This window comes from Uloborus diversus, chromosome 2 (genome assembly GCF_026930045.1).
Source record: "Uloborus diversus isolate 005 chromosome 2, Udiv.v.3.1, whole genome shotgun sequence".
In the NCBI taxonomy this organism is placed as follows: Eukaryota; Metazoa; Arthropoda; class Arachnida; order Araneae; family Uloboridae; genus Uloborus; species Uloborus diversus.
Genome location: NC_072732.1, coordinates 152,495,121 through 152,510,704, shown reverse-complemented (window position 1 = coordinate 152,510,704; position 15,584 = coordinate 152,495,121). Strand labels below are relative to the sequence as shown.

Genomic DNA, 15,584 nt, shown 5'->3' with positions numbered 1-15,584 from the left:
AGAGCATGCAAAAAATGACTAGGCTTTAGGGTAAACATTTAAACTGTCATCTAATAGACAAGTAAAAAAATAACGGGAGAAACTTAAACTGATTAACCATGTCACCTCTACAACTCCATCACGTCTACCATAGCCGAACAGCAGCTAAAGACGAATATGCATCACTAATACAGCATGACAAGGATCTTATAATACTACACACGGCTGCTATTCAAGACAGCCATCCAAGAACAGGGCCGGATTTGGAAGTGTGGACGCCCCTAATCAGGGTTTGAAAAGATCATCAAATTTTCGAAAATATCCGATACTTTGATATATATTCCAATATTTTGATATATATGTGTATATGTGATATTTTCGACCCGTGAAAGTTGGGATATTTTGTAAAAATTTTATTGTGGGAGCCCTTTGTTGTGGAGGCCCTGAGGCAGTAGCCCTGCCTGCCCTCCCCTAAATCCGGCCCTGTCCAAGAACGATTTCCCCTACTAGCCCCCGATCTTAAATACGAGCTCAAAAGCAGGTGTGCAAACCTGATTGGCTATACTGTTACTCAGCAAAAACGCCCCCCAACTCATCCAGTGAGAAGGCAGGAGCAAAGACGCCACCAAGTGGCAAATGAGGTAAGCTTGTATTTCATGTAGAGACTTGGTGAGCATGGTATGAAGCGGAGTTGGGCAAATTTTAATTGCATTGACAATTAAAAATTAACAATTGATTAATTGGTAAACATAACCACAACAACTAACAATTGATCAATTGTAATTGTGGAAATTACAATTAATTAATTGTTAATTGTGTTTACTACTGTTAACAAATAATTAATTGTTAGCTGTAGTTTACCACAGTTAGCAATTAATTAATTGTTAATTGTAGTTTACTACAATTAACAAATGTCGATTGTTTTGTAAATTTTAATTAAAACTAACTCTTAAAAAATTATTGGTTTTGTACAATATACTCTACAGGCGACAGGTCTACCTGGGACATGGACGCTGGACGGGTACCATATTACTATCTAACTAATTAAATACACATGTTAGCAACAAATAAAATATCAATGCACAACAGTAACTTTATAACGAGCAATAAATTATTTACTGCAGCATATGAATTTTCTCAAAAGATCTTATGGCCCCAGCAAAATTTCCTCAAAAAAGGTATATTTCAGTTAAAAATTCAAAAATATTTTTTTCGTACTAGTAAAAGTCCAAAGAACATCTGAGAGAAATTACAGAAATGCATCTTAATTACACGATTAAAAAAAAATTAAAACATAGTGGTCTCTGAGATCTTAGGTCCCCTGTTATGTCTTTCTTTCTCAGGTCCCCTGTTATGTCCTTCTTTCTCTCCTCCCCTGTTACGGGTTAAACTATAAAGCAATGATTTGCACGAAATTAAAATACTTAATTAAACCACAAACATTTACGTGTGGAAAACACGTGTTAAGACGAGAATAGTTCACGCGGCGAGCTCTCAACCAGCACTGAACGAAAATATGAAATCGATTAATACTTTGAACTCTGTACCTTGCGCTGTACCTATTGATAAATTAAGTTAATTGTTAGTGTTAATTGTTTCACAAAACAATTAAAAAAATTAATTGCAATTATTTTAATTGTTAAAAGCGATTAACGTACATTAGTCCAATTAAATTAATTGCAAAGTACAATTAATAGTTTAATTGCAATTATTTTAATTGTTAAAAGTGATTAACGTACATTAGTCCAATTAAATTAATTGCAAAGTACAATTAATAGTTTAATTGCAATTAATTTAATTGCAATTAATTTTTCAATCAATTAACAAGGCAATTGAAAAAATAATTGATTAATGCCCAACACTGGTATGAAGGCAGCAATAGCCAAAAAACGAGACTGAAAAATATCCGCAAAACAGCTGTAAGTAAAATCACCTTATAAACTTGTATAATTTAGCATACTAATAAACTTTCAATGTTTTAAGTAAGCAATGATAATATACTTTAGGGAACAAAACGGATGGATCCGTGAAATATATTACAGTAGTTAGTAGTACAAGAACTTACATTAAATTAAAAAATTAAAATAATCGCAACCTCAATTGCCTCAGCTCATTTTAAGATGAATCTTGCGGGAAAAAGCGTGCATTAAATTCAATTATTTTTTACAAGAAATGAGAAAACAAGCAAAAAGAAAGATACAACTACTGAGTTTTGCTAGTCGTAAAAGCAGAATCATGAGAGAAAATTGAAAATCCCTTATTAAAATCATTTACAAGTGTTTTGTTTGTTAACTCATAGGAATTGACAGTAGATAAGAATTTTAAATGCTTAAGCTTTCTACTATTGTGTGCCAATAATGAAATCGTTACCAATTGCGTAAATAAAGGCTTAGAATTGTTCTTAACACTTACTTCAGAAAGGTTATTTATACCTTCAGTTCAATATGAATCAAAAGTCCCAAACGAATCCTTTTGTAAGCAGGAAAAATGTGTTCTTTTGATTGCTATCCACGGGTCAGTCCGAACACATATAAAAAAAATATATATATTTTTTTTGAGCAATCACGAATTGTGTACTATCCTCACTTATTTCCCAAGTTTGATGTTGCTCTGATTTTACCATGATTACCCATCATCATGGTACCTGATTACCATGACGATGGTTGTTTTTAGTACTTATTTAAGAGCGAAATTTTCGCCTTCATAGTTACAAATCATGCGCGGTTTGATTTTATTTATATTTTTTCATGACTTTTTTTTTTTTTTTTTGAGCAATTACGAATACTATCCTCACTTCACCAAAAAGGATTTTACTCTCCTTTTACGAGTGGAGATCTTTGGAGTCTTTTCAGATTACCATGACGATGGTTGTTATTAGTATTTATTTAGAGACCGAAATTTTCGTCATCGTAGTTACAAATCGTCAGCGGATTGGTTTTATTCATATATATATATATATATATATATATATATATATATATATATATATTTTTTTTTTTTTTTTTTTCAGGGTCCAACTCAAGCAGACGTTACATTTAAAAAGAAGGGTTTTTTGTTTTAAATTACGTTTTTTCAGGCGAAAACATCTGTATGGATGAATTTAAACAGTAAAACTTTATCTAAATTCAAAATTTCCCGATTACTCATTCCCATCAGTTAACACTGATAAGAAATAAAAATACATAACGTAATATGCTGTAAATAATCTTTCCGATAAATGTACTGGTGGACGTCGGGCATAAAATCGCAATCTTAATTACTGCATCCTTATCACTATTTTATTTTTCATGGATATGCCTCATATTATCTATTCTGGAAAATCATGAGTCATTCTTGGATGGGTGCAGATTTCTTTGCCATTTACATTCCATTTCATCTGTAGAAATATGAACTTCAACGAGTAGGGTCCTATCGCAATTCGTGTTGGCGGAAAACTCAAGATGTCAAAATTCAAATGATTTTTTTCTCTCTCTAAATAACAGAGGACAGCACGGAAAAGGAAACGTAACTAAACTTCCAAGTGTAGCTACCCCCAAAAGTAGGATCAAGGGAAATTTTTAAATATTTTTCAAAGCCTTTCTTGCTGAAATAAATAAGAAGTATTTTGTTTATTTAACAGAAACTGACAACAGATAAAATTTTTAAGTCGGTGATCTTTCCCTCGTCACCAATCGCATGCATGAATAAAAGCTTAGGATTAAAATGGATGACAAGACGATTATCAGGCCCGTCTTAAATGTGCTTACTTACTTTAAACAATAGTTTGTTTTCTACTAGCATTCTTAAATATTACCTTGCAACCTGCATTAGCTTATAGAAAAATGCCCTTCTGTTACCGTATTTTTTTGTCCTTCCATTGCCATTAAAAACCATATAAATTAAATATTTACTAAAATTTTAACTATGCCTCCTTGACAAGGGACAAAATTCAGCCTTGCATTCAAAAAAAATAAATAAAAACATTAGTTTCTATATCCCGTACCCATATGTTCTTGGTGAACTAATTGAGATGTAGTATTTCAGTAACGGAATGACATCAAATTGTCACTTTAGTTATGGACCTATTTCATGGTTGAAATAAAGAAATTTGAAAAAACTTACCAAAAAGTTTACCTAGACATTCAAAAGATAAAAGTTAACTTAAATATTATATGCTGATAATAAGTTTATTTGAATTACAGATGTAACAAAGCAGAGATTTTTTGTTGCGTAAAAACATAAACAGAAAACTTGATTTTGCACTTGATTTCCTGAAAGTCATCAAACTATTTGGAAAAAACAGGTTAAGATTCAAGAAATTCAATTATTTCCAGGGCCCGATTAAGATATCAAGGGGCCCCAGGCCAAATATTTTTTGGGGCCCCCTGTATTCAAACTTTATAACTTCAGCCGTTGGCTGAAACAATTTTAGCCATAGACTAAAGAAATTTCAGCCATTTGGGGGCCCCTAAATATACGGGGCCCTATTATTGCTGAAGAGAATAGTGTATGGCAAGTGGCAGATTATTAATTTTTAAAACTCAAGTGTCATGATGTCTCCTTTTTCTTGGAATTCACCTTTAGTAATTAACAGCTGAAAAAAGTAGAATAAAGTAGAGATCTGAGTTCACCAAATCTGGTAACTTTTTTTTACGTTTTTCATTTTCCCACGCTGTTTTCATAAGAAAAGGATAATAAAATAATGCATGAAAAGTGAATAATCATCGTTACTTCCTTGTTTAAGAATATTTGTGTGCTTAAATTCAGAAATTTATTACGCCTGGGTCGTGGCTATTGAAATCAAATTTCAGCAATTCCCTCACTGACATCCACCTCGCTAATGTATATAGAATGGAGGAATGATTCTGAAACATTACTCTGAATTTCAAATACATTTCTTTTACCACGTATTTTCTAATTCTAAGCGAATTCTTTTCATGTTTTGTTTTGCTTTCATAATTATTTTACTATTTCCACAACTTGCTGATTTGCAACAACTGTATTTTTTTAAAGAAAAACATACTTCTTTTTGATAACACAGCGCGATAAAAAAAATAATAAAAGAAAAGATGAAAAAGCCTTTTCAAAAATGCTTTTGACATCATTCTGGCTGATCCATGTGGAAAAATGAGCCCCTGAATCCAAATATGACCACCGTCCCCCTCCCCTCACTTAAAATTTTTCGAAGTAGCATCCCCTTAATTAGTTTCCAGTATTTAGACAGGTAATATCCATTATTATTATTTTTTTTTTTTTTGGAGAGGAAAAGAACATTCTTTTCTGGTGCAAGAGAGGTAAACGTTCAACAGCATGAACATTTGTGGTAAGGACCCCTCCTTACCCCCCCCTGAGGGAGTACCCCCCCCTTCCCTCATCCGATACTCACTCATGGGGGGTACTACAGCAAGAATTAATAAACTATGGAAGCGTTGCATTACCCCAGAAATATAAATATACATTAATTATAATACGGGAAGTTCATTATTGAGGATCTCGCTACTGATATTTGTTTTTTACTTTTTAGTTCATACAGCTACAAAAGCGCATTTTTTAATTTTATTTTGTATTTTTCATTTTATGTTTGCGTACACATTTTCATTAACTTCTTTCTTCAACTTTATACAGTGTAGAACCTTTTATCCGGGAACCAAAGAACCGGGAAACCAGAAAACCTGCAACCTTTTGCCGATTTTCCTGCCATTTTTAAAAAATGCGCATTTTTTGCAATTTTTGAAAAACTAAGCATTTTTTTTGAAATACCTAAAATAATATGAGTGGTTTCTTAATAAATACCATATTACTCATCTATAATTCGGGAAAATGTTTTCAAAAACGAACTTCTGATGGTTATCCTTAACGCGGGGCAAAATTTCCAAAATATTTTCTTACGTTAAAAAAAAGTACACTCGTAAGTCTGAAATTTTCGTGTTTTATTCCAACTGAATCCTAAGAAAATGAATATTGTCACATTCTAATGCAATATTGTATTGAATAGTCTCTATTTAAAGCCGTTTGGAGCGTAAGTGACGTGGAAAAGCGCGGGAACACCGAAAACCAGATTTACGAATTTTTTGGATAGTTGATGGTGGAATCTAGAAATCGTTGAATGCAAGACTCATAAATCAAGTTTCTATTGGTATGAATTTAATGCAAAAAGTTATCAATAACTACCGTAATCGCAAACATTAAACCATTACAAGAAATTTAAAATAAAAAAAAACGCATTCAAGAAAACATTCTTTCATGCACTATAGTAGAAAAATCGCATATTTATGTTCAAAAACTTGTTGCTTGCCCTTCCCTTCATTTGCTTTCGTTTTTAAAAAATGGAAAAGTGGGTTTTTTTTTCCTCTTTTCAAAATGAATGTGCGGGTCTCAGGTCTTATGGATAACTTTCAATAATAAGCATTTCTGAACTGTTTTCTTCTTATTTTAATATGTATTACTATTTATTATAGTAATTTAAGTTTCATTAACAAACGGCCAAAGCGCTTTTTAGCAATCCAGGAAACCGGGAAATTCAGATATATGGGACAGCGATGGTCCCGAACTTCCCAGATAATTGGTTCTCTACTGTATAATAAAATAAAGGATTGGGATATAGACTTAAAATGTGCCTTTAATTTTAACCATTTTCCTACTTTTCCCATGGAAATGGGCGGAAAACAATTCGTTAACGCAAGGAGGAAGAGGACAGTTTTATTACGGTTTTGGGGGAAAGAGGAATTTTTAAGCGTTTGCTAGGTTTGTTTTCTTTGTACTGCTATCTTCAAGTGGGGGAGGGGGGCTTCATTCGAAGAACACACACCTCAGCAATGGGATGCTTTTGATCAAAAGAAGAAAAACAAGCGTTGGTCACTGCAGAAAAATACTTTCTCACGATTGATTCAAAGCGTCCACTTTCTCAACATATCCATATCCAGTCCACATGGCAATTCTATATTAATCTTATGGCAAACCAAAGTGATTTTGTTTGATCATGCTTCGTGTGTGTGCGTGCTTAAGAAATGTTTTAAAAATATTTGCTAATGGGCGGAAGGGGGGGGGGGGGGTACGGAGAAATTAATTTGAAGGTTTGGTAAATGGCATAATGTAAGTAATTTTAGCCCTGTGATAGGGGCAAAGGCCGCATCATTCTATAGATATGTACACAGCACCATATTATGCTCTTCTCCAACCTGGTTCTCATTCTTATTCACATGCGTTAAATATATTTGCAATCTTATAAATACTGAAATTCTAGCTTTTGTTTTGAGGCTTTTCTTGAAGTCAAGGAATTTAAAGTTTTTCCATTTTGGTTATTTTTCCGCAATCTGTCGGGAAATTTTGAAAATTTTTCTTGTTTAAGCCTGATTGTTGAACACACGTCACTTGACATAACATTCATTTTCGAGGTAGACTTTGCAAAGTAGGGCGAAGCAGCTAGTTAATTATGTGGCAATATAGATCCGGACCTGCCTAGAACCTCCACAATTGAAGCTCATAAAATTCTTTCTTGTCACAAAACAAAGCATCAACTGATATACACAACTATAGTTCCAGGCTCGAATCCGTACATTTTAGGCCCCCCCCCCTGCAAAAATATCTGTTGGGCCCTAATGGAGCCCCCCCCCCCCATAGGCTGGTAGCGTAGGCAGATCCTAGCCTATATAGTTCTGACATTCTTGTGGATGTAAATTAATCTAAGAAAAATGCGTAGATACTCCATATTAGGAAGTATCGTCATATTGTGACTTTAGGCTATACGACTGCTTTTTGAAAGTACTTTTTAATTTCTAAATTCCTGTTTGTTTTAAAAAATTTAGTTTCCACAGCCAAATTTGTATAGAATAAAGCTGAAGAAAATGAAGAAGAAAGTGCTAATCTTTTATGAGAATAAAAAATTTTTGATTTTTGTTATTCTTAGATAACTTTGTTGTTAAACTTTCTAAGTGTTTATGATTTTAAGATAATTAATAATAATGTTGATAGTTTAAACATAATTTCTTTTAATTTTTTCCATCTATTTCTTTACATTGCAAAAGAAATAGTTCTCAAAAAGATGAAAATATAACGCGATATGTCACAAATCTGTAAAACAAAAACAAAAAAAACAAAAAAAAAAAAAGCTTGGAATTGTGTAAAAGTAAAATTGATAAGTTTTTTCATCAATAAACTCTTTCCTGACGATCGAAAAAAAAAATCTGATTCAAAAATTTGCATATACCTTATAATTTTAGCTAAAAGCCTTTTTTTTTTTAATGTTTCTGAAAATGTTGATTTTTTAAAAATAAATTTTAGGAAGACAACACAATACCTACAAAAAATATCTGCTGAATACTTGAGAAAGAAAACCTAAAACTTCCTTGTAGAAAAGAGATAAAGAGAGAAACATGCAAAAACAATACTGTGAATTTAAAAACACCTGTTTTCGTTTTACTTTAATTTTCGCGAGCTCATTATTATCGCAAAAATTTAAGCCACACGAAATATTTAAACTTTCTATTCTATTCACATACAATTTACTAAATTTTTTATCTCACAAAGTCACCGATACGTTCATTTTCGCAAAAATTACGACTCGTGTAAGTGCTTTTACAGTAGGTAAATGGTTAATAAATTGAAATAAATCTGCATTTGTTTAAGAAGTACTGTATTAAATAATCCTACGTTCTAGATGAAAAATACTAACATTTTTAATTATACAATTAAAACTTTAATCAACAAAGTAGTATCTGTTTATTCTTACTCTTATTAAGCGAAACAAACAAAAAACGAAAGGAAAGAAAAACATATCTCCGGAGCGATGGAAGTTCCCTCTCTATCTATCCTTCTACGTCATCTTATGTCACCCCGAGTCTTGGCTAAAATAGTTGCCGAAAAGTAGACAAATTTTTATTCTTTTTATACTAAATAAAAGTAAAGAATTATTCTGTTTAATGATGTATATATTCAGCAGACCGACAACGTGATGTAGTTAAAAACCGGTCATTTGATAACAAGAAGCAAATGGGTTATTTTTAAATATTTTTTAAAGCTTGCGAGCGTCCTCGTAGACTCCAATGCTAAGACCAGTTCCTAAGCCTAACGAGGGGAACATTGGCGAGATTCGAAGGTTACACTCTACCCCAATCTGATTCGAACCGATCCGCACTCCAGGGTGACTATCAAGTGGATAGATGGAGATCGTTTTTGTTTTTAAGCGATTCTGTTTTTATTTTATTATCCTGTAAATAGTTATAATTGAGTGTTCAAATAAACGACGAGTTTTTAAAAATTAGTTTTTCTTTCAAAAAAAAAAAAAAAAAAAAACAACTGCTACATGGGTTTAGAACGTTGGGAAAGTTCAGGAAAGGAATTTTTTTTCCCAACAGGAGGGTCATGGGCCGTGCCCATGTTGCACTATTTTATTTGAGAGATATATCGGCTTCGGGGGCCGTAAGGATTGAAAAATCTTATGAGCTTTTTAAAGTCTGAAGATTTTCAAGTTTAAGTTAGAAATTTTGAACATTGTTTTGCAGCCATGGCTTTGCTCCCCGAAAGTTTTGAACTGCTCAGCAAAAAGAACTGGGACAGATGGAAAATAGATGTTAAAGTCTTACTTCTCAATAAAGGATGTTGGAAATTTATTGAAGGGAAAGTAATCGCTTTAGATGAAAAGGCAACTAGTCGTGAGTAAGCGAATTTCTCCTGTTGCAGGATCGCGCTTACACCACACTTTATTATGCAATAAAGCCTGAGTTCAGACCACTCATGCAGGACACATCAGATGGCAAGAAAGCATGGGCGATTCTACAAGCTCAGTTTGAACCAAAAACGCGAGCGAGAGTTATACAACTTTTGGATGAATTCTTTAACATCCGTTACAAAGGTAACGAAGAAATGGGTCTTTTTATAGCTAGAGTTAAATTAGCAGTGAAGAAATTGTATGACGCGGGCCAAAGTTTAGATTCACTTTTCCAAGGTTTCCAAGTTATTAGACATCTACCGCCGGAATATACCGGTATAATCCAACTAATTTACCGTTGGAGTGATGAAGATTTTGACATCAACAAGATTGCTGAGGAGCTGGTGAAAGAAGAAAGTAGACTGAAACAGGTAAAAGCTGACAATGAAAAACCTGAGGTGAGTACTTTCAATATTACTACACTGTAACAAATTTCGGAAACGTTTCTAGATATATCGGAAACGTTTCCGAAATAGTAGGAATCCTTCATCCAATAGCGAATTTCTCAATATTCAGAAAGCTTTTTGTTATTTCAAGATATCTAGAAGCGGAAGTGATGACGCAACGCTTCGAAACCTATTTCATCCTTCCAACACAGGCGCCAATGAGTCGGAAATAACGAGAACTTCTTTTTTTCTTATCTATGGTTGCTGCAGAGCATTGGATTGCTTGTTATTTCATGTCTAGAGAGTAGTAAAATGTGTCGAAACTAATTTTACGCCTTTGCATTTTGGACTGCCCTTGATTTTTTAGACGATGTACGCAGCTATTAAGTTAGTTAATAACCATTTGCTTCTTTACAATTTCCAATGCGACCATAATTAGATATATATATTGTGTGTTCAAGCGTGAATAGTTTCAACATCCGTGTTTATACTTAATGAAACGAAACCCTTTGGATTACTTATTCAGTTGTAATGGAGGTACTTAGATTTTCTTCCGCTTATGTTCACTTGTAAGTATTAATGAATATTTTAAAACATGTTGCTATATACATTTATATTTTTGTTGATTTGCATTTGATGAGGCTAAAATTGTAACTGTTTTTGGGTTTATCGAATTAATTTCAAGTTATCCTACATGTGCGCGGTGTACTATTTGTTGTAACCAACTGAAACTGATTAATTACGCAAAAGAAATAAGATTTATATTTGAGAAGCAATCACAGAAAAGTTTTTTCGAAATACTTGGATGTACATACATTTTGGTTCAAAAAGAAAAAAAAAATCAATTGTTTAATTCATTAGAAATATGGTAATGCAAATATTTTCTAGTATTGTAATATGCTTCACAAAAAATGTGCCGGTATAATTTATCTTTTTTTATTATAATTTATTCATTCATTTAAAAATATTTATACCATTAGAAAATGACCATGTTATCTATTAGTAAGAACATAGTTATGAAATTAATTCATCTGCTTATTCATTTTGTTAAATGTGGTTAACAATAAAAAAATTCCTTGACATTAGTTCCGAAAATAACATTTCCTTCGTGGATATACTAGTTTAATGTAGGACAGTCAGGAGAAATGAGTCAGTGGCGAAAATGGAACAGCTGCATTTACATGCTGAAATAAAAAGTAATATTATTTCATGTCATCGTTTTAAAAGTGATCAGTTTTTAAATACTATGTTATTAATATGCAATGCACATATGGTGAGAAGACGAGGGGCGTTCACCCCGCAGACTGTGCCATTGACATTTTCAAGGGGTTGCTTTTTTTAAGGTGGGGGGCGCTTTATATCATTTTATGGGTGCACCATCACTCTTATGGTGTGGGGGGGGGGAGCTCTCGTATATATGAAATGGAATAATCATGTAATAGAGTTCAATGTTTTAATAAATAAAATATATAATGCATTTTGCGCACACTCTAAATCAGTAACCTATTTTGATTAAGTATCTATATTTGTGATAAACTGGAAAAGGGCAAGAACAGAGGAATAAACCCGAATGGTTCCAGCAGGGGGACTTTGGTGTCATATTTAAATTCATCAATTTCTCTGTTGGTACTTTTCGGTACACTTTGTTCGTCAAAGAAATTGACTTGACGTGAAATAATTTCGGAACGAAAAGTGTAGGCAAGTTCTGTCAAATTTTATCCGAAAATAAAAGCTATCAAGTTTGATACAAGATATGTTTTTAAGTTCTGCATTAAAAATACAATATGTTGATAATTTTGTCTTGAAAATATTGAGAGAAAAACTGAAGTTTAATATTGTTTAACAAACAATCCCACTTTTGAGAAAGTGCTCCCCTTCCCTCCCCCGACGATTTTGTGATTATGAATGAAACTACTATATTATTTCAGAAATTTTCAAAAATTTATAACTGTGCATATGTTATGCTGTTAACCATGCTATTTGTCATTAGAAATTCAGAAAAAAAAAATCCACGAATGATTCTAAAATTGCTTGTTTCATTGCTCTTAGATATCAAAGAATTGAAACTGATATGGCATGCAATACTATTAAAAAAGAATTATTTTTTAGAAAAAATCACGGAAAAAGGATTCCGAAATTCTCAGAAACGTTTTTGAAAATTGTTTGGAGAATTCCGAAATACTCGGAAACGTTTTCGAAACTTTCATGAACCACAGCTGCACAGAATACTCAGAAACATTTCTGGAAATTACGGAAAGAGGATTCCGAAATACTCAGAAACGTTTCTGAAAATTACAGAAAGAGGATTCCAAAATACTCAGAAACATTTCTGGAAATTACAGAAAGAGGATTCCGAAATACTCAGACACGTTTCTGGACATTACAGAAAGAGGATTCCGAAATACTCAGACACGTTTCCGGACATTACAGAAAGAGAATTCCGAAATACTCAGAAACGTTTTTGAAAATTTCATGAACCGCAGCTGCACGATATACTCAGAAACGTTTCCGAATTTTTTTTACAGTGTAATAGAAGCAAGAAGACAGGAAAAGTAAACGAAAACAGAGGAAATGCTAAATTTGTAAAAAATACGAAGAATAGAAAGTTAATAGGACCGTGTCATAGATGTCATCAATACGGACATTTGATCGCGCAATGTAAAAGTAACGTAACTCGTAATAATTTTTCGAACTTCAATGATAAATATTCGATGTTAGTTGAGAGTTACATTTCGACCTCTGAATCAGGAGCTGGTAAAGATTGTAATAGGAATCAGTTTCACTGGATTTTTGTTGTGCGGCAACAACGCATTTTTGTAATAACAAGAAATAAATGAAAAATTTCGAAGAAATTTCCGATGTAAATATGGCTTTGGCAGTGGGAAATGCTAATAGTAAAGTTTTGGGAAGAGGAACTGTGAGATTTGCTGTAAAAATGAACGGGAAAGTTAATTGGATAGAGTTAACAAACGTATTATACAACCCAAACATGAGAAGAAATTTAATCTCCGGTGCACGTTTAGAAGCAGCCGGCGCACATTTTGTTGGAAGTAAGGGAAAAATTTGCGTGTTCTTTAATAATTGGCAAAAGCTATTTTATGCACGGAGAGAAGAGGGTTTATACTATGTAGAACCGTTTGCGTACGATACTGCAGAAAATAAACAAGTAGAAAGCATATTCAACGTAAATGCCGGTACTGGTAAACAAACGCAAATTGTAGAAAATAAACAAGCGGAAGTCGGATTTAACGTAAATGCTGGAACTGTTAAACAAAATCAACTCTCTAACCTTTGGCATAGGAGATTTTGTCACATAAATTATGATTACATCCGAGATACTAGTAGAAATCAAAGCGTGAATGGTCTTCCAAAAATAGAAAAACCAGACGAAAAAATGTGAAGTTTGTATTCTAGCTAAGTCAACTAGGATTTCTTTTAAATCAAATCCCAAGATCTCAAATTCTGCACTACAGTTAGTTTTTATGGACGTTTGTGGTCCTCGACCAACGCCATCAAAAAGTGGGAGTAGATATTTTCTTCCGATAATTGATGATTTTAGTCGTTTTGTGACTGTTTACACTTTAAAACGAAAAGATGAAGTTTTAAGCAAATTCATCCACTATCATAAGAAAATGGAAAGAATAACGGGAAAGAAGCTAGTTAGCATTCGTACAGACAACGGGGGCGAATTTCGCAATGAAGAGTTTGAACGGTATTTAAGTTCTTACGGTATTCAAGCCCAAAGAACAAATGCTTATACGCCAGAGGAAAACGGGATTTGCGAACGTTTCAACAAGACAGCTTTAGGCGGGATAAAAGCAATGCTAAAAGACGCGAAAATGAACAATGAATGGTGGGCAGAAGCGTTATATTGTTTCACTTTCACTTGGAATCGAATTTGTCATAAAACTACCAAAACCCCTTTTGAAATGTTTTTCGGCAGAAAACCCTCTGTAGTATTCCTAAAAGCTTTCGGAAGTAAAGCTTTCGTTAATGTTCCAAAACAACGGAGAAATAAGTTCGAAATGCGTGCAATTGAGGGAATAATGATAGGATATGCGATAAATACCAGAGGATATAGAATTTGGTTAATTAACGAGCGAAAAGTAATTGAAACTTGTAATGTTAAGTTTAATGAAAATAAGAATGCAGTGGAAGAAGTTCTGGACCCAATAGAAAAACCTAAAAAACTAACTTAATACTCGGAATTCCATTACGAGTTAGATGAGGAAGAAAGCGCGCAAAATCGCGATGAAGGTGGAACATCTAGTGAAGATTCTATTCTATTCTATTCAAGAGTCACAACTGACTACAACTGTATTTATGTCGAGGACTGCATACTAAGTGCCTTGCCTCCATTATTTTATATACCGATAGATGGCAGCACCATCACCGGATCGAACAGTTAATGAGAATTTAGAACTAGTCCAAGAGCTAATAGCTACCTGGTACTAGCACCCCCAGAGGTATCGTTTCACTTGGAGGACATTGAGACCACGAGCATATTTATCGTCGCCCAGTCCCCTTTAATGACGACGGTGGGTCTTCGACCAGCGGGGATCGAACCCGAGCCCCTCCGGCCCCGAGTCCAATGCCCTACCTATCAGGCTACCACGGCCCTTAGTGAAGATTCAACTGAGAAAGTTTCCGAAGAAGAAAACGGATCTGAATTTGCGAAAAGCGCGTCAGAATTGAATTGGGTTAGAAATGCAGTGCCGAGACCAGACGGAACGCGAAATGACATTTATTATTTCTTAGAGGGAACGAAACAAAGATTTAGATCATATAATGATATAGAAAAATATTGCAAAAGTAAAAATTTAAAATTCGAAAAACAGCTGTTTGATTTTAGCGGAAAGAATGTTTTTTCGGGAAAGATTAAATTTGCAAATGATACGGAACGCGAAACTGAAAAAAATGAAGCAAACATTGTTGAAGTGAAAATTCCGACAAGTTTCAAGGACGCTATAGAATCCGAAAATGCTCAAGATTGGATCGAATCCATGAACGACGAGTTAAATTCAATGAAAGAAAGAAAAGTTTTTGAGTTAGTTGAGAGACCGCCGAACAAAACTATACTAGGAAATAGATGGGTGTACAGCGTAAAAAGGGATGTAAATAATCAAATTTCAAGATTCAAATCGAGGTTGATAATTTTAGGTTGTCAACAAAGGAGAGAAGATTTTGACGCTATTTTTTGCCCAGTAGTCAATTTTTCAATTATTAGACTATTTTTTTGTATTTTGGTTTGTTTTTATAGTTGGAAAAATTGTCAAATAGACATCAAAAACGCTTATTTATATGCCGAATTAAAGGAAAGTATTTATATGCACCAACCCGTAGGTTTTTGTAAAGATAAAAATAAAGTTTGTCTTCTGAAAGAGTCAATCTACGGACTACATCAAAGCGGAAGAAACTGGTATATAGAAATCGAGAAAGCATTAAAAAATATTAATTTTATTAAAGTAGAATGGTGTAATTGCGTGTTTAAAGGACGAAATACCATCCTATTACTCTACGTAGATGATATCGTA

At 33.4% G+C, this 15,584-nt stretch overlaps 1 protein-coding gene across 2 annotated transcripts in view; it reads left to right on the top strand.

Moving 5' to 3' along the window:
• Positions 1-15,584, top strand: part of LOC129216089 (nonsense-mediated mRNA decay factor SMG7-like) — an 83,494-nt gene that overhangs the window by 42,396 nt on the left and 25,514 nt on the right. The window lies entirely within an intron of this gene.